The sequence below is a fragment of the Hirundo rustica genome, chromosome 19 (genome assembly GCF_015227805.2).
Source record: "Hirundo rustica isolate bHirRus1 chromosome 19, bHirRus1.pri.v3, whole genome shotgun sequence".
NCBI lineage: Eukaryota > Metazoa > Chordata > Aves > Passeriformes > Hirundinidae > Hirundo > Hirundo rustica.
The window spans coordinates 9,970,921-9,990,819 of NC_053468.1; the positions used below are offsets into that span (position 1 = coordinate 9,970,921).

Here is a 19,899-nt window from a genome sequence, read left to right on the forward strand (position 1 = left end):
AATGAACTTCTCAATGGACAACTGCTCCTGTGCCCAAACTTCCAGCAGAATCCCTTGGCTCTCTTGCTGGGATCGATATGTTCTCATCCAGCACCACCCTGCTCAATATCCAGCCTCTGAAAGGAGAGAGGGGGACAGAAGGGAGACAGTGGGGTTGCAAATGCAGGCTGACAAGGGTAAGGAGAGTTAAACTCTCCCACAGCCGAGCTGGAACGCTGCTGGACATGAGGTGCTGAGCATCCTCATCACCCACAAGGTTCAGCTCTGGGATCTGTCTTAAAGAAGTTGCTGGTGCTCAGCACTTTGCAGGATTTGTCCCTTTGTGCAGGAGAGAGGCTCATACAAATACTGGCATATTTATCTGCCGAGTTTTCAGCAGGAAAATGGATGAGTTTGGAATTACTCACCATATGTTCCCCTTTGGGCATCAGGCTCTGCGCTCTCTGCCTGGCTGCTGGGGACTGGAGTGATGGAGCAGGGGGGGATCTCAGACCTGGCTGCCACAGCTTTCTTCCTTTGCTCAGCAGCTTTGAAACTCCAATATTTAATGCAGTGTCTTCCCTTCCTTCTGCTGCAACTCCCCCCGGACTTTTCCACCCACTGTGCACTCAGCGTGTTCTGCTCCCCATCACATATGGCATGTGGAATTTTCCCTGCATTAAAACCCTAACTCAGGGTTATTTGATGCTCAGGGAAGGTCAGAGAATATTTGATGCTCCAAAAAACATAGCAGTGAAATAAGAACCAGGAAAATATGGGGGCCACTGGAAGGGAAGGGCATTCCAGCCAGGAAGTAACAAAGGGGTGTGTCTGTAGCGTGTCCTGCTGCGCTCCAGAGCAGGGGCTGGATGGACTCTGGGATCTGAGTATTTAATCGGGGTAACTTTGGTAACTTCCCTCCCATCCCAGTCCCTCTGCAGGGCACCTGCTGCTCCTGCAGGGCGATGGAGAAACCGGCGGGGTCAGCCAGGCTGGGCTGGGCAGGGAGAGGCGGCCGTGGGCTCTGGGGGCTCTCTGGGGACTGAGAGCACTGCAGGGGAGGAGCACAGGGCTCCTGCAGGGAGTGAGGGCACTGCTGGCCTGGGGTGAGCCCAGCTCTGCCCCTGGGGTGAGCCCAGCTCTGTCCCTGGGGTGAGCCCAGCTCTGTCCCAGGGATGAGCCCAGCTCTGTCCCTGAGGTGAGCCCAGCTCTGTCCTTAGGATGAGCCCAGCTCTGTCCCAGGGATGAGCCCAGCTCTGTCCCTGAGGTGAGCCCAGCTCTGTCCCAAGGATGAGCCCAGCTCTGTCCCAGGGATGAGCCCAGCTCTGTCCCTGAGGTGAGCCCAGCTCTGTCCCAGGGATGAGCCCAGCTCTGTCCCTGAGGTGAGCCCAGCTCTGTCCCAGGGATGAGCCCAGCTCTGTCCCTGAGGTGAGCCCAGCTCTGTCCCAGGGATGAGCCCAGCTCTGTCCCTGAGGTGAGCCCAGCTCTGTCCCAAGGATGAGCCCAGCTCTGTCCCAGGGATGAGCCCAGCTCTGTCCCAGGGATGAGCCCAGCTCTGTCCCTGGAGTGAGCCCAGCTCTGTCCCCAGGGTGAGCCCAGCTCTGTCCCTGGGATGAGTCCAGCTCTGTCCCTGGGGTGAGCCCAGCTCTGTCCCCAGGATGAGCCCAGCTCTGTCCCTGAGGTGAGCCCAGCTCTGTCCCCAGGATGAGCCCAGCTCTGTCCCTGGGGTGAGCCCAGCTCTGTCCCCAGGGTGAGCCCAGCTCTGTCCCTGGGGTGAGCCCAGCTCTGTCCCAGGGATGAGCCCAGCTCTGTCCCTAGGATGAGCCCAGCTCTGTCCCAAGGATGAGCCCAGCTCTGTCCCAAGGATGAGCCCAGCTCTGTCCCAAGGATGAGCCCAGCTCTGTCCCTAGGATGAGCCCAGCTCTGTCCCAAGGATGAGCCCAGCTCTGTCCTTAGGATAAGCCCAGCTCTGTCCCTAGGATGAGCCCAGCTCTGTCCCAAGGATGAGCCCAGCTCTGTCCTTAGGATGAGCCCAGCTCTGTCCCTAGGATGAGCCCAGCTCTATCCTTACGATGAGCCCAGCTCTGTCCCCAGGATGAGCCCAGCTCTGTCCCAAGGATGAGCCCAGCTCTGTCCCTAGGATGAGCCCAGCTCTTTCCTCCTTTCCTTGCTCCTGTTGAAGAATGTTTTGTGTTAGTGCTGGGGCAGGAATCTGCTGTGCCTCAGTGTGATCCTGTGGTGAGGAGGGAACAGGGAGCTGTTTTCTGAAGATGCAGTGACTTTTTTAGCTGTGCATGTCCCTGGATCCAGCCTGCCTGGGATGGGGCTTGCGGTGCAGATGAATTAATGTTAAATTTTTGCCTCTTTACTCTCGAGGTGTTGGATTTGTATCACTTTAGACCAGCAGAGGGGAGCTGTTGCTGCTGTGCTGCTGCACAGGGAATGGTGTCAGAGGAAAGCAGAGCTGAGGTGTGATGGGATGGCATCACCCCTGGCATTAATTAACGACATCTCTGGAGCTGAATTTCACAGAAAGATGGAATGGTTTGGGTGGAAGGGACTTTAATGCCCATCTTGTTCCATGGCAGGACACCTTCCACTGTCCCAGGCTGCTCCAACCTGCCCTTGGGCACTGCCAGGGATCCAGGGGCTGCTCTGGGCACCCTGTGCCAGGGCCTCAGCACCCTCACAGGGAACAATTCCTTCCAATATCCAAATTTCCTTGTGCTGATCCCCAGATCCTGGGTTCTGTTGAGTTCAGTCCCACTTGGAGGAGCCCAGGGCTGCCCTGGGGACTGGGAATAGTCACAAGGCACAGTTTGGCTGCTGGGTTTTGACTGAAATGTATTTCAGGCAGAACGAAGGCAAGGTCCTTTCCAAGAAAGCAGTACTGGAAGTACACTGGATCTGTCTCTCAGCTGTGAAGTTGAATGTTTTGATTGTCAGGGCATCCAGGGCACTGCGTGAAACATTTAATATGAAAAGAAATCAGGAAATCAGTTACCTAAATTACGAAGTTTCATAAGAATAACCTGTGTTCTGTGGCAGTGCTTCCCCAGCAATCCTTTTATCTCCTGCTGTTTTTCCATCTTTTCTTTGTTGCTTGGGAATACAGAACTGAGCCAGTGGAATTTGCTGGCAGTTCTCACGTTCCATAAAAATTCCAAGGACTTTAAATCCCTTCCCTGAGCCTGGGAGATGCAGTGCAGATGTGGAACAGAGAACTAAGGGAGTGCACGCAGCTTCTGCAGGGGGTTATTGTTCACAAGAGCCATTCTCACTGTCTCAAAGCTGTATAAATTTTATTAATAGAGGTATTACAAATTGTATTGCCTTTCTTATCCTCTTTGGTTGATGCAAACAACTCTTACAACCGCCAGTTTAATGTTCCTGAAGCACTGCACTAAAGCGCTTTCCATGTTTGTTACAAATGAAAATAACCTGCTTTTCAAAATCAAACTGAAGCCGTCTGGTTGCTTTGTGAAGCCGATCCCTCCGTGTTGATCATGCCCATAATGAGTTACTCTCTGCACTGGGGATAAAAATAACCCAGCCCCAAAGGCAGTGCCCTCCAACCCTTTCTTCTTGATTTGTGCCAAGCCATTAACGTGGGAGAGCCCGCAGCAGGTGGGTGTGGGTGACCCTGGGGACAGGACTCCCTGCTTTGGGCAGGTGCACTTGGGTTTCCCTGGGCTGCTCTGCTGCTGGCAGCTTTGGAGCCTGCATCACTAAGGCAGCTGCTCAGCTCTCTGTGGCTTTTCTCAGGGATTTTGGTTTCCATCATTCTTCGGTGGGAAGGACACGCCCGTGTCTTTGTGAAGCCGAATGGAAATCAGGCGTTGCTGTCGCCTGAAACAAAAACGTCACCTGGGGGGATTTTTTTTGGGGGGGGGGTTAATCTGTCAAAGTTTTCAAAATAGTTAAGAGAAAATGGTTAAGACAAAATAATTAAGAAGGTTGCAGGAGAAACAGGCAAGGAGTTGTGGTGGTCTTGCAGTGGGTAAAATAAACCCAAACTGGTGGATAAAGAGCTGAGAAGGGGTTTGTGATGTCCCTGGATCCTGACTCTCACAGAGCCACCAGAGCTCATGGCACAAGCACAGCCCTGGGTGTCCCTGTCCTGCCTCTGTGCTTGGACTCTCGGTGGAGTTTGTTCCTCGTGACAGGGCTGTGGTGGCGTTTTCTCCCACAGCATCACCCTCTTCCAGCTCTAAACCATTAGCCATCTCTAGAGCAGAGTCTTTTTACCTGGTTACATTGTCCAGAGGAGTGGCTGATGACCCTGGGGGAAATCCCAGAGCAGCTGGTGCTGAATGCTGGGGCAGTTCAGCCTGGGGAAGAGCAGGATGTGTGGAGAGCTCCCAGCACCTTCCAGGGCCTGGAGGGGACACAGGGAGGGCACAGAGGGACAGGACACAGGGAATGGGGTCAAACTGCCAGAGGGGAATTTAGGTGAGCTGTGGGGAAGGAATTTTTCCCTGTGAGGGAGGGGAGGCCCTGGCACAGAGGAGCTGTGGCTGCCCCAGGATCCCTGGAAGGCCTGGTTGGACCAAAACCCCTTTCCCAGCTGAACCTGATTGCAAAACCCTTTCTCCTCTTGAGCCCAAATCTTGCATTGATTGGAGAGGGCCGGGTGAGGATGTTGTGAGAGCTCTGCTGAGGGCAGAGCTGCCTGCCCTGCTTGCCTTCGCACATCTCCGAGTTCCAGCTCCTGCACACCTTCCAGCCAGCACAGAAAGTCACCTTGTCCCCCCTCCCTTGGGGGCAGAGCTTCCAGTCCAGCAGTGGGACGAGTCCCTGAGCCTCCTTCGGGCCTGGATGCATTTCAGTGGGTGAAGAAATCCAGGAGTGCTGCAGCCTGGTGCTCAGAGAGGTCAGAGGTGTTCCCCTTTGGATGGATCCCGTGGCTGCTCCACAGGCTGGGAATCAGCTGGAGGCAGCAGCCGTCCCTCAAAGGTGTCCTGCTGCATCCAGGAGGAGGGGCAGGGGGAAGGGCCAAGTGCTGCCCACGCCGGAAAACAGGGAAATCATAAAACCAAACGGGGGTCTAAGATTAACTCAGCAAGAATAATTGGGATGTTAAATTCATGCAGTTCTCACTACAGAGCTACACAAACGTTTTCCCATTAAGGGATTACTCACTCTTGTAGGTTTTTCTGGAGCAGGAGGATGAAAATTTGCTGCTCCGGAGTCCAAATCTGGTGGATTTGGGGGCAGCCAGGCAGAGTTGGGTCACTGCCTCTCCTCCTGCATCCTGGGATCCATCCTGGGAGAGGTTGTGCTGTTTTTCCAGTCAAAATGGTCCAAATGAAATGCAAAGGATAGGCTGGAACAAGTGGTGAGCAGGAAAAGAGTCATTATAGCATGCAGGGCACGGAGCCTGGGATGGGAAGAGGAAGCACACGAGGATCTTAGCCAGGGCACCAGCCTCTTTCTCTCCAGTTTAGTTCCAGCTTCCCTTAAAATTCCTGCTGTTTATCCACTTTGCCCACACGGGAGCCAGAAGCTTTCCTGCTCGTTTCTGTCAAATTAAATTAATGGGGAGAAAAAACAACCACACAGATGCTCCAAATCCCAGGCTGGAACCGCAGAGTTTTGGCTCTTGCATCTGACTCTCAGATGCAGTTCAGAAGCAACTCTGGAGGCACTTAGAAAAGGCAAAAGAGCAGCAATTTTTGTGTTTAAAGGGTGAGCTGAGTTTTTCAGCCAGCCCTGAAAGGTGAGCTGTGGAATCTGGGATCTGGGGGTGTGTGCCTGTGCCATGTCCTGTGGCAGTGCTCAGGGGCTCTCCGATGCCTGCATTGGCCAGATGAGCTCTTCTGCTAGAATAATTGTACAAAAAAAGAACTGGGAAGCTTCTGGGAGTGTGAGGAGGTTCCTCCCTCACCTGCAGCTCCCAGCAAAGCACCTGGGAGGGGCAGGGATGGAAACCCAGCAGGTGGCTCAGAGCCCTGTTTGACTCTTTGGGGGCAGTTTGACGTCTCTGACATCACTCAAAGTCATCTCCCGCTTTGCAGCCAGCACAGGACCTGGAGAGCAGCTCCAGATCCAGTCACAAATGCTCTGGGGTGAGCTTGTGCAGCCACCCAAGGGCGGACAGAGCCTGTGGATGCAGATCCCAGTTTTGTGCAGGGAATAAGGAAGGCAGAGAGTGCAGCAGGCAGAGCAGGGCAGCAGCCAACTGCTTTTACCTTCTCTCATTGCACTGCCAAGGACCACGAGCTGAGGGGACAGGAAATGAATTTGTGGCTTTAACCAGGTCTAAGAACCCAGACTGTCCTGTAAATGGCTTTGATCTGGCTTTTTATGGGCAGCTCAGACCTTCTCCTGCCACCTCTCCATTGGCCTTCCCTTCCCTTCCCTTCCCTTCCCTTCCCTTCCCTTCCCTTCCCCTTCCCCTCCCCCTGGGTTTCCAGGAATGTTCCAGATGAAGGGCTGGAATCTCATGGTGACCCCAGGAATGCTGCATCACTGGTGCTCTGGGCATGGATTTCCTTTGTCTCCTAAAAGCTGTTGGAGGGTAGAAGGCAGCAGATTTGTTTCTCAGTTTTAATTAGAATGAGCTGGTTTGGCCTCAGTGGAACCAGCTCTGGGGCAGGAGAAAGGTGGAGTGTAGAAAATCAGGGATGTGAAGCTGTGGGAGTTCGATGAATGCCAAGGATGTGTTTAGGGTTTTGCTGAGTTGGGGTTAAAGAGAGGATCAGAAGTAAGCACTGATCCTGTGGATAATATGTATTTTGGGATTCTTTCACACCTTCTAATTGCAAACATTGCCTCAGGTGCTGTTTGCAGGATTAGGACCCCAATTGGCCAAACTGTTTCTAAATGCTGAGGGACAGGAGCTCTGGATTCCCTGCACTGGATGAGTTTTGAGGTCGTTCCACCCCAAACCAGTCTGGGAGTCTGTGATGGTTCAGGGCTATTGATGAGAGCAAAGTTTTGGGTTGGTTTTTCTCCAGTCTGGGAGATTTTCCCCCAGGACAGGTTATTTCAGTGCCTTTGCTGCCCTTTAGTGCTGCCCAGCTGAAGGCAGGGAGCAGCAATTTCTGGTGATGTGAATGTGGGCAGTGTTTTGTAGGACAGAACTCCTGGATTTTTTTAAAACTGAGAGGCAAGAATCTCTAAAATGCATCACAAGCCCTCAATTTGGGGTTTAATGGCCTCTTAATTCCCAGTGAATTCCTTGGTGAGAGCCTGCCAGCCACAATTTGGTGTCACCTGTGAAAATGTCAGTGTCACCTCTCGGAGCAGTGGGACTGGGATGAGGAGGTTGTGCAGCTCAGCAGCGGCACTGAAGTGCTCAGATGTGTTTCAGGTGGGGATTAGGAACCTTTCCATGGCAGCTCTTGTCCCTTGGAGGTTATGTACATGTTTATCCCACAGCTCAGGGAGGGTTTGGGGCTGTCTTCAATCCCCTCCTTAACATTTCCACCTCCTGTCCCTGCATCTGGCACCCAGATGTTGCAGCTTCTCCTCGGCTCTTCCCTGCTCTGCCTCAGGCTGTGAAATCAGCACCTTTTTTCTGATTAAAATTCCTGATTAAAGCTGAAGTGAAATCGCTCCTGGCTCTTTTGGCACGTGGGACTTTGTAGGAAAAGGGCACAGAGGGCAGATTGTTGCTCCCTGAAGTAAAGCCAGCAGCGGGTCTTGGCACAGGACTGGATTTTTTTGTCTTTCTTTCCCACTGCTGATTTTCCACAAGCAGGAAGCCTCTGCAAAGACACAGCATAAATGCAGTTTAGGTTTGTCCAAGAATCAGAGGGCACTTGGATTGGAATTCTTGGAGCATGTCCCGAGGGAATGAACTCACTGGTTTGGTTCCCCAGCCTTTGGATGTGCAGGGCTCTGCAGATGCTCCCCTGGCAAAGGTTCCCTGCTAAGCCAATTTCTTTTTAGGGCTTCAGACACTGACATCCTCTCCCTCCAGTCTTTCCCAGCCTGTGGATTCCATCAGTCTGGATTTGTTGAAGGTTGCAGCCTTTGGGAGCTGTGCCAGGACAAACTGCAGATCCCTTTCCCCCTGGAACCTGACACTGCTCCACTTTGAGGCAAAGCACAAGGAAGATTCATCCCCTTGGCCCCAGAGCTCCTGGGGTGTGAGACAGATCCCTCCTGAGCCAAATGGGAATGGTGGAGCCCTTGGGATTCCCTGTGCCAGGGTGCCACCCTGCCCGAGGGGTTGGGAGCAGCTCCCTCTGCTCCCAGCTGCATTTTTATCCAGCAGGATACAGACTGACCCTGCGGAGCGGAGTGACAGGCAGGTCCCTCCCGTGCCAGCCCTGGGATTGGGGAGCCAGAATTCCCTGTCCCACTCCCTCCCAGTCCTGGAGTTTTGCTGCCAGTCGGTTGTGGCTTGCAGGAAAGCCCTGCAGACACAGGAATGAGCATTCCTGCTGCCAGCTTTGTGTGCGGCAGGGAATGAGTGCCTGCTCCTTGGGGTGACACTGCACTGCAATGTTTCCTGCATTTCTTCTGCTCCCTGAATGCTGACATCAAACAAGCTCCCGTCATGTGCAGTGTGGAATTAAATCCTGGCTCTCCAGGTGCAGTTCCTCCTGGGCTGATGCCACCTGGACACAGGGCTGAGCCCCTTCATCCCAGCTTCCAGGTGACAGAGGGCAGGAGCTGCCTGGGGATGGCCCCTGGCTGCTCAGCCTGTGAGCCAAACACGTATTTTAAAGTTTTTCCTTATACATTTCATACAGGAAGGTGAACTCTTGGCACGCAGGAGATTGCTGAGGGCTTTGCTAATGACTTTGAGTGGGTCTTGAATCCAAGTCTCCACTGGGAGAGGAGGCTCCAGAGGGTGGAAGCCCTCTGCTCTGGACCAGACTGGGAGAGCTGGGGGTGTTCAGGACAGAGATGAGAAGGTTTTGGAGAGACCTCAGAGCCCTTCCAGGGCCTAAAGGGGCTCCAGGAGAGCTGCAGGGGGACTGGGAACAAGGGCTGGAGGGACAGGACACAGGGAATGGCTCCCACTGCCAGAGGGCAGGGCTGGATGGGAGATTGGGCAGGAATTGTTCCCTGGCAGGGTGGGCAGGCCCTGGCACAGGGTGCCCAGAGCAGCTGTGGCTGCCCCTGGATCCCTGGCAGTGCCCAAGGCCAGGCTGGACACTGGGGCTTGGAGCAGCCTGGGACAGTGGAAGGTGTCCCTGCCATGGCAGGGGTTGAAGGGAGTGATCTCTAAAGTCCCTTTTAAACCAAGCCATTCTGGGATTCTGTGATTTAAGAAAAATCAATGCATTTTGTGTTTGGTGGTTTCAAATCCCCACAAACAACAAGCCAAAGCAAACTAAAAAAGCAACACCAGCACCCTCCCCACTCAAGAAAAGAATGTCAAACCAGAAGCAGCTGTCCCAGAGGGGTCTCATGGTGAATGTGCCCCCTCCCAGCAGAAGCCAGTCAGGGCTGTGCTGGTGCTCAGGGTTTGAAGTCAGGAGCTATCTCCAGCACTTTCCTGGTTGCTCTGTGCTCAGCATTGCTCCCCTCTGCCTTTCCAAAGAGCTCCTGCATCCCTTTGTGCTTCCAGGCTTGTGCAGCTGTGGGAGGAGACACAGATTTCCACGGGTCTCTTGGTGTGATCAGTGTCCCTGGTGTGGGATTTCAGCTTTGGGACCTGCTGGCTCCGAGTTGCCTGACCCTTAAACAAGCAGTTGGGATAAATGTCTCTGCAAACATCAGCCTCTGTTTGTGGTTGGGTGGATCTGCACTGATCCAGGTGGAGGTGAATCCAAACCATCCTCTCCAGCCCTGAGCTCCCTTACCTGGCAATCATCTTTACCAAGCTTCCATTTCAGTGCATTTTTCCCCATTTTCATTCTTCTTTTCCATCAGCTTTGCTCGGTGTTTTAAACAAAACAAACCCCAGCGCTGAGCAGTGAGAGTGACATTTGCTGGTGAAGGCTGGAGGCACAGGATGGATCTGCTGTGTTTCCCAGGAATCGTGCTGCTGTGCCAGGGATGCGTGAAAGGGACAGAAAGCTGGGAGCTCCCTCCCCACCGATAGCTGCCATCAAGGAGGTGTCACAATAAATCATTGCTCAGCTCCTCGAGGTGTTTACGGGGCTGCTCCCTCATTGCCCAGGGAGTGGAGCTGCTCCAGCTGTCAATAACCATTCCTCGTGGTGGGGATGGAAATCACCCACCTAAACTCTGTCTGCAGGAGTATCCCTGGACTTCCCAAGGACCTGGGGCTCCTGGCTCTTTCCCAGCCATTGCAGGGATCTGTCAGAGAGCAGCAGGGGCTGTGCACACCCCACTGCTGCTGGCATCACCCACCATTCCAGTGCCTGGAACGCAGAGCTGAGGAGGGATTGGTGTTTAGGAGCTGCTGCTGAGGGTTTGAAGGGAACTGGGAGCAGTCAGGGAGTTGTGGTTGTACTGGAGGTTTGAATGTGACTCTGCAAAATCCCCCCCAAAGTCACCCCAAAATCCCCCCAAAGTCACCCTGTGGTGGCAGAGGGGCTCTGGGGCTGCTTCCCCAGCTCAACCTGACTTTACATGGCTCAGCCTTTCCCTGCTCTGCTGTTCCTGCTGTTTCCTAGGAGCTGTCAGGGACTTGGGCTCTCTTCTACCTGTCGAGGGAATTACCTCCCAGCTCAGCTTTGTGGCAGGCCACAGCTCCCTTGGTGTGTTTGTCCCCAGATGCACAGCTCGGGCTGGCAGCACCTTTGTTCCAGGCAATGATCTGCTCAGGGAGATTCCTCTCCTGATTTCTGCAGTTTGGCTTGGGTGTTCAGAGATTAAAAATGTTCAGAGATTAAAATTCAGCTGTAAACAGAGCAGGTTTATTCTGCAGAGATGCTCACCTGAGCCCATCTTCACATTCAAAAGTCAATTTATTGCAGGTTCTTTCATCTGATGTCCCTTGGGGCAAGTGTAGGAGCTGCAGGAGTATTTTGCTGGAAGATGGGTCAGAAATCACTGCCCAAGTCCCAGTTTGGGTACCAAGCTCAGGCGCAGGGTGTTCATCCTGATCCTTCAGCCCCAGCTCGGTGCTTTAACCAGGGCATGGTTGTTGTTTTTGTTGTGCCTGAGACAAAGAGAACTTTGTTCACCTGTGAAATTTGCTCGTTGTGATTTTTATGCTCAGTGGAAAGGAAGAGCACGACCCAAAATCAGCTGCTTGGCTGCCCTTGAGGAAAAATATATTCATGTTAAAAACAGCAAAGTAAATAACACGTCCCTGTTAAGTGCCTGATAGTTATACATATTACATCCCAGGGTAATTATCATTTAATTAGCACTCTGGCAACAGTGGAAGGAGATGGAGTTACAGTGCAGTTCTTGCTGAAGGGTCGTGTTCCTGGTGAGGAATTCCTGCATTCCTGGAAGGCGGAATTCCTTCAGGAGTGTGAGCAGCAGCAGGAACCAACCCCCCAGGGCAGCAGAGACCCCAAACCTGTGGGGTTCCCTTTGCTTTGGCCACAGGAACGAGGTGCTCCCCCCTGGAAGGCAGTGGGAGTGGGTTTAGGGTTAGATTTGGGATTAAATGAGCACGTGCAGTCTTGGCCACCCAAACTCTGGTCTGGTCTCATCTGAGGGGTTTCTAAGGAGAAATGCTTGGCCCCTTTTTTCCCTGACTTTTCCTGCACTTTATTCTGTTGTCAGTCAGGCTGTAAGTGCCAAGTGTTAAAGAAATCAGCGTTAATCCTCTCTGAATATTTTTATGTTCAGTATCTATTTCCTTTTTATTCCAGCTGATCTTTAGGGTTTGGGGTGGAGGGGTTGAAATGAGATGGTCTGCAAGGTTCCAACCCAAACCATCCTCTGAATTTAAAGGCCAGGGAATCTTTGCCCTTCACAGAGGTGAAATCTCAGCGTCCTTGCGCTGTCACTGGGGGTTCTGAAGTGGCGCAGACTGAAATCCTTAAATCTGGGATTTATAATCAGACTTCCTTGTCCTCTCGGGGAGCTGCAGCGTGGTTTGAAGGTGCTGTGAGTGTGAAATCCCAGGATCTGGTAAGGCCCCTCCCAGCTGCCAATGAGCTGGATTTCAGAGGCTGCCAATTAGCACAAATGAGCTTTTAAACTGCTTCTGGGGGATCTTTGAAGCCACTGGCTGACTCTGCCCTGGGGAGTTGTGCCTCCCTGCTGTGGAATAAATAGATCTGATCTGCACAGGCAAACGCTGCAGGTTTAATGGAGATTCCGTGGGAATGGAGCCCCCAAGGAGCTCTGAGGAGGTGCTTGAGGCTGGGCTGGGGTGGCTGATGGTCCCTGGTAAGGGTTAATAAAGGGTTTGCTCTCCTTCCCTGCTCAATTCCAGAGCAGCAGCTTTCCTGAGCAGGGATCCACAGGTGGGGGCTCCTGGATTTCCTCACCTCCTGGTCCAGGTTAAAATTTCAAATTGCTTGTCAGAACTTTCTCTCCTGTTGTTGGCAACTGCTGAGACAGCAGCAAACATCCCTGTCCCTGCTGGAGCCCAGGCTCAGCTCAGCTCCGGGCTGCTTTCAGGATGTGCTGGAGCATTTCTGTGCAGGGAAAATGGAACTGTGATTTCCAGACCTGCTCTGAGGGTCACACCTTTAGGGGAGCAGCCATACAGGGAAAATAAAACCAGGTTAACCAGATCCTGAGCCTTCCTGACTGCTCATCTCTGCTGATCTGGGCTCCCTTTGTGTCCTGCCTTGATTTGCAGTGCCTTTCCAGGCAAGGAAAGTGTTTTTCTTGCATCTTTTATGCATTTTTCAGTGGCTTCCAGTATGAGCTAGTGCACAAATGAAAATATTCCTCTGCTTTATCTCAGCCCCAAGCCGTCTCTCCTGTGGGAATGTCCCTAATAAATCACAGTGAGTGATCACAATTATTTCCCAATTCTGCCTTTGTGGATAAATGGGTCCTGTTAAGGGTCAACCCCCCGGCATGCAGATGTTTGCAGATGTGCTGCAGGGACTGTGGGAAGGTGCCTCAGCCCCCTGAGCTCTGGGGAGGCACCTGGACACGTCCCTGTGTGCCAGAGGGGCCCCCAGGTGTGACCCCAGCAGCAGCTCCAGGAAAGGGGCTGGAAGGAGGAGCCCTCTCCCAAGGACATCCCAGGGGAGAATCCTGCCATTGCAGCCATGTCCTCTATTTCTCAGCAGCACCAAGTCCCATTGAAGCAATTATCAAATTAACTTTGGCCCAGGGTGACCCCTCTGGGACTCAGAGTGCAGCCCCCGAATGCTGCCCCTGCTGTGACAGAGGGTGCAGGAGCACCAGGCCATCGGAGATGTCACCTGGAGTTCTTTCCAGAGATGGAGAACAGCCCCAAGCACCTTCTGCACGTTCTCGTGGCCTGAGCAAGGCTCACCCCAGCTCAGGGCCCTTGGCCTGGAAGGGTTTTCCAGGTTGGTGCCTTTTGGGAGGTCCCAGCAGGGTGGGTGTGGGAGCTGGGTGGGCTCCTGCTGTGGGAATGGGATCAGCCCCGATCCTTGGGCTGGAGTTTTACACCAGGTGACAAAACACAGGGACCTGGGGACAATTGCTCCCTGCCCAGGAGCATTTTGGCAGCCTAGAGCAGCACATCCCCCAGTCCCCAGCCATCTCTGGGGACTCCTGTACAAAGTGCCTGGGGCATGAAGGAGGTGTCCAAGCATCCAGGGATCTTCAGTGCTGGGACATCCTTGGGGTTGGAGAACACACCAGGAAGGAAAAGGCTTTTAGGCAGTGGCTGAGGCAGCAGTTTCATCCTGGAGGGGAAGATCTGTCGTTGAGCTTGGACAAGGAAATCCAAATCAGCAGTGGTTCCCAGGCTGTGTCTGGGCACAGGGGGCACCAGCTCCTGATGCTGCTCAAGCAGGGGCAGCAGGGCTGGGAAACAGCAAACCCTTACTCAGGAGGTTGTTAAACCACAGTGCTGTTCTCACCAGAGGCTGAGGGCTCTGGCAGCAATAGCAGCAGTGAATTCAGCAGCTCCAGTGGGGAGAGCACGGAGCTGATTTATAAATGGTTTTTCTCAAGAGCGTCCGGGTGTTAAACTCACCTGACAGAGGAGGAAACAGAGCTACAAAGGAGTTAAATGCTTTGCCTGAAGTCCCAGAGCAGGCAGAGAACAGTCCAATGTGTGTTCAGCAAGGTCACAGATATGGAGAGATGTAAGAGGTATTTTTAAAAATCCAGTTTTCCCAGCCTCTTTGCCATTAAAGTTTAAGTGGTATTAATTTCCGGTAAATTCAGTAAAGCCACTCAATCCAGCGTCTCTTTTATGTGGTATCTCTTATTTTTAATTTGTTTCACAGGTTCTGTGGTACTTAGCAACAGCAGGGAAATAAACCCATTGGAAACAGACAATTAACCAAGGGCACTGGGGCAGGGAAACTGGAATTGTTCAAGGAACAGCTCTTGGAGATGCTGCCCTGGGGATGAGATTAAGGAAGGGATGCTGCTGGGGACTAAAATGCCGTTCCTTCATGGACATTTGGTTATATTCCTGGGAAAGACATCCAGCTTTCTCTATTCCCCTGGCAGTGAAGGGGAGCTGGGAGTGTGGCTCTTCCCAGCTCCTGCTCTGCACAGAGGTGTCCCCCAGGAATGTGTGATTCCCCTTTGGAGACGAGCTCTGTGTGTGACAGCAGATTTGGGGCTTTTGCCATCAGGCTCCTGCCTGGGCAGTGCAGCAGCCTCCTGCCCTGGCCTCGGACACTGGGCCCTTCCTGCAGGAACCCAGGGGCTGAGCTGACTTCCAAAGCAAAGCCCCTCCATGGAATGCATCCTGCCTGCCTGGGGGTTTGGGGTTGGGAGGAGCTGGGATGGGGTAAGGAAGGGTCGGGATGGGGACACCAGTGTTTGGGGTTGTGGCTGAGGAGCCCGTGGGGAGAAGGCTGAGAGGGCCAGGGCCAGGCAGGAGGTTCTGCCTCATCCTCACCCTCTCTGTTGCCTCCTGGGTGGGCCCAGCCCTCTCTGAGGGCAGGGAGTGGGATGAAGCTGAGGAAGACAGTGGGCAGGTGGGGCAGGGTCTGGCTCTGGGTCTGTTTGCTCTGCCTGACCCCCATCTCCCTGTGCAGGGATTTCTGTCTCACTGCAAGCCCATTTCAGGGAATGGGCTCACTCCAGCTCCAGGCTCTGCCTGACCCCTCCAGGGACCCCAGGGGCCAGGTCAGGCTCTGCAGGGCAAGTCCCAAGGGAGTGGATGGTCCAGAAGCCAAGTTGCACTGGAAACCAGACCTGCTGCTTTCCCGTGACTTTTTAATTCCTCCAGTTCCCTTCCTCCTCCGTTTCTCTGAGGGAGCAGAGCTTTCCTCCGTGGCTTTGCAGGAGTGGCTGCAGGTGCCCTGAGAACAGGATGTCCCCTGGGCATGGTGGCAGCTCCAGGGGGGACACTCAGCAGCGATGCTGCCCTTCAGCCCCCCCAGAGCCGTCCTGCTGAGCTCACACTGGGCTGGAATGGTCAGGGAGCAGTCAGAGCTGCAGGCTCCATCCTGGCATCCCTGATTCCCAGGACACAGCTGCCCCTGGAACAGAGGGTTTGGGTGGATTCTGTCCCCCAGGGATCTGCCCTGGGGCAGGCCCTGCCTATCCCTGTTTGATGATCAAAGGGGTCAGTCCTTCACATCCCATCCTCCTATTAAATTTCCACACAAACATTCCCCTTGTCTAAACCTGTGTTGCTCATCCCAGACTTTAATATTTGTTGATTTATTCTCTGAGCACAGAGGGGACAGCACTGAGTTGTTTCTTTTGCAGGCAGGTCCTTAATCTTGCCTCTGGCCAAGAGAAAATCCAGTGTTTTATCACAGAGTATCACATGAAAATAAAGATGGTGTTCTTCCCTTCCCTGCACTCATCAGGGAAATCATTGATAGGCCACTAATTAAAGGCACAGGCTTTAATTTGATGATTTACCTGTCATTTTCTGCATATTGTGAGTTGGTTGAATTTCATCCCTGGAGCTCAGAGGCTCCCAGAGTTTCCTGCTGAGATGCTGGATCCCACCAGTGAGCCCCAGCTGGGTCCTGGAGGTGCAGAGAGGCAGCAGGAGTGGGAAATCCCCAAGTGGAAAATGGGATTGTTCCCATGAGCCCACCTGGAGCCCTGCACAGTTCTGGTGTCCCCAGCATGGGGAGGACATGGGGCTGCTGGGGCAAGGCCAGAGGAGGCTGTGGGGTTCATGGAGGGACTGGAGCTCCTTCCCTGTGGAGACAGGCTGGGAAATTTGGGATTGTTCACCTGGGGAAGAGGAGATTGTGTGGAGAACTCCCAGCACCTCCCAGCATCCAGAGGAGCCACTGGGAAGCCAGAGAGGGACCCTGCATCAGGAACAGGACACAGGGAATGGGGTCAAACTGCCAGAGGGCAGGGAGAGATGGGATATTGGGGAGGAATCCGTCCTTGTGAGGCTGGGGATGCCCTGGCACAGGTTATTCCATGGATTCCCCATCCCTGGCAGTGCCCAAGGCCAGGCTGGATGGCACTTGGAGCAGCCTGGGACAGTGGAAGGTGTCCCTGCCAGGTGGATCTGTTTTAAGGTCTTTCCAACCGAACCCCTTCCATGATGCCATGATTGCAAGATGTGTGAATTCAGTGTGTTGAATGAGGAATGGCAAGGTTGGGAGAGGGACAGAGAATTTCCTTCTGGGCAGGCCCAGGACTGTCCCAAATGCTCCAAGTGTGGGGCAGTGCCTTGCGGTGTGGAAGGTGAACATCTCCATGATCCAAGTTTATTAGAACCAGCAGCAGTTTAACAGGAATTGGACGCCCTGGAAGTTCTTCCGGTCTGTTCTCAGCCTCTTGCAGTCAATGGTAAACCCGCTAATTATTTTTTTTTAATATCTTTTTTCTACGTATTTTATGACCTGCTCTATAGTGTAAAATTGGAAGCCAAATCCAATTGTGGGGGAAATTAATTTCCTTGAATTGAAGGAGTACTCTCCTTGAGACTTTTTAATCATTAGATGATAACTGTGAACTAAAGAAAGGAAGACCATTAAAATAACTTAATAGAGCAGGATAAACGTTTTCCCCTGTATCTCCTTCATCTTTATTTAGAGATCCATGAGGAAGATATTTCATAAAAGCTGCTCTTCTTGACCTTTCTTCACTTGTTCTTACAGAAGAACCAACCAAAAGAATGGCAAGGAAGTAACACTGTGGAGTTCTGGATACAAACCCAATAATTCTGCTCAACATCTCTGCTCTTCCTTCCTGCCAAATTCTGCTTTTCCTTTCTCATTAATGGGAGAAAAGCTATTGGGACAAATAAAAATGCATTTGGCTGAGCTGGGTGATTTTTAAAAACAAGCTGTGTTAATGCTTTTAATTAAGGGGCAGAGGAACAAGAGGTTTTATCAGCTCTTTGTCTGCAGGCCATTATTTCGTTGGGGATGAGCAATCCATTATTGTCAGCAGCCACCTTTTTGAGGGATTTACTCCCAAATCAAATGGTGTTTTTATTTAAATTGTTGAGTGCTGCTTGATTCCTCATTTATTTAATGTGGAGGCATTGTTACAGAGGAGAATGGAGCATTTCATTTGGGTTGCTGGAGGGACCAGGAGCGGTGCCTTGGGAGCTTCCTGCTGTCCTGGGCTGGAACGCAGTGGGGAAGGGGAAAACCTGAAGGTGAAGCTGCTAAATCCCAGTAAAGCTGTTTCCAAGAGAGTTTTGGGAAGGATTGATGGCTCTGTGCCTTATAAAGTGAAGTCATGTTGTGAAGTCTCAGGAAGGAATTGTTCCCTGTGCGGGTGCTGGGGCCCTGGCACAGGGTGCCCAGAGCAGCTGTGGCTGCCCCTGGATCCCTGGAAGTGCCCAGGGCCAGGTTGGACACTGGGGCTTGGAGCAGCCTGGGACAGTGGGAGGTGTCCCTGCCATGGCAGGGGTGGATTGGGATGGGCTCTGAGGTCCTTCCCACCCAACCCATTCCATGATTTATAAGTAACAGTGAAAGAAGCTCTCAGGGTACAGCTCCTGTTCATGGCTCCTGAGCTGTTCCCAGAAAACCTCATTTACCTGGTTGAGAGTTCCCACTGATTCACATTACTGGGTCCAAAATACAGTTTCCTTTGTCTGAAACTTCCTCCTGGATTCTTTTTCTGGCTTTTACCTCTTCTCTGAGTGCCTCTAACAGGTTTTGACAGGAGAAGTCAGAGGTTTCCACACCTATTCCCAGTGGGGGAGATGAACTGGGTTGTTCATACTCTGGATAAAACCAGAGCAATTTTCCTTTCTCTTAAATTCCAGGAGGTAATCAGGGATAATGGAACTATTAGATTTGGCATCTGTAAGGTGGTTATCATTTCAGGAGGAATTGTTTCTGTTAATGGCAGTTAACTTGCTACAAATAAAGCAAGAGAATTGAAATCTTAAGTACCAGAGTGGCAGCAAACCATGAAACATTATCCTGCTCCATGGAAGGAAGGCTGAGCCAGCTGTCAGGGAAGAAATCTATTGGAAAAACCCTCTGATGGATTCCAGTTGGAACTAATTTAATGTGGCAGCAGCATCCAGCTCTTCTACATTCTATTAAAAATACAAAAATGTCTATAAATAATAATATTAAAGTGGGCAGAAGCTTTCATCCAAGGAACTCGTGGTTTTCAGCAGGATGAGTTTGGTGGTTGTTGGTGGAGCTGAGCTGTGAAATCCTTGGAATTGCTGAGCTGCCCTAGGGAGCCCAGGAGCTCCTCTGGCAGATTTGGGCACTGTGTGAGGTGTGGATGGAGAGCTGGAACCTGGGCCTCGCTGTCTGTGAGCCAGGTCTGGGGAATTCAGGGCTGTTCTGCACCTCTGCAGGCCAAACCTGCTCAGTCCAGCCTTGGACGTGCTCCACAGCACAGACAGGGCTGGGATGGGCTTTGAGGCAGGGTTTGGGGGTGGCTCTTACAACACAGGATCCCATTGCTACCTCGAGAGCAGCTTCCCTCTGGAGAACAGGCATTCCTAGGGGCTGTGGGATTTCTATGGGCTCACAGAGGAGATGGGCATCCCATCCCCTGTTCAGAGCTCAGGGTGGGCAGGGGAGTCCTGGAGCTCCCAAAAAATCAGACTCTGGCTGGACCTAGCTGTAAAATTCACTGGCACTTCCCTGCTGGACTGAGCGGATCCCTGGGATTTTTCTTCACAGCACAGATTCAAAGAGCAGCAGTCCAATGGGAGGTTGCTTCTTCTATTTCTGTTTCATCACAGGGAATATCCCAGGGGCAAACTCTGCCCACAGCGCGCCAGCAGCAGCTGGGAGTGTCCCCGAGCAGCACAAGCAGAACCACTCGGGATCGCTCAGTGCTGGGCTCTGGGCAAAGTGCAATTTTATGGAGAAGGTCAGAAGGGCTAAGCACTCCAAAAATCCCCTGAAATGTGATCTCAGTGTGTGTGAATCAGAACTGCATCCTCATCTCAGGGCAGCTGTAGCAGCTGGAGAGCTGGTCCAGGGGTTTGTGAGTAATGAGAGTCATTAGTAAACACAACCATCTATAATGTCCTTAAAATTACACAGTTATGACAAATTAACCCCTGGCACTGTGTTTGTCCTCTCTCCCTGTGCTGTTCCATTGATGCTCCCAGCTCTCTGTTATTTTCCTGCCCAGCCCCTGTTCCTGGCTGCTCCTGCAGCTGAGAGCTCTGAGCTGGAGGGCACGAGGTGCAGGATGGATGTGACAACTTGATCCCTAACCCAGAGCCCTGCTGATACTGGGGGGACTGGGAAATGACCCCACAGACCCTTCTGCAAACAGTTTTTAAAGGATTTGCTTCTACAGATTTGCAGTGAGCTTGTCACTGGTGGCAATGCCTCCTTTTCCAAAACGCTCTTGCCTGGACTACCCTAAAAATACCCATCTTAAAGTCCACTCCATCCCAGACATGCTGGAAGTAAGAGAAGGGAAAGGCCATTATTGTATTTCCTTCATTTATGGGCAGAGTTTGTGCCCTTGCCCACAGACACCCCAAGGTATTTCCAGCAAGGCACGGCCTGAGAGCTCCTCCATCATTTAACCCCAGGAAAACCTTTC

At 52.4% G+C, this 19,899-nt stretch overlaps 1 protein-coding gene across 1 annotated transcript in view; it reads left to right on the plus strand.

Moving 5' to 3' along the window:
* GALNT17 (polypeptide N-acetylgalactosaminyltransferase 17) overlaps positions 1-19,899 on the plus strand; it is a 209,367-nt gene that overhangs the window by 116,459 nt on the left and 73,009 nt on the right. The window lies entirely within an intron of this gene.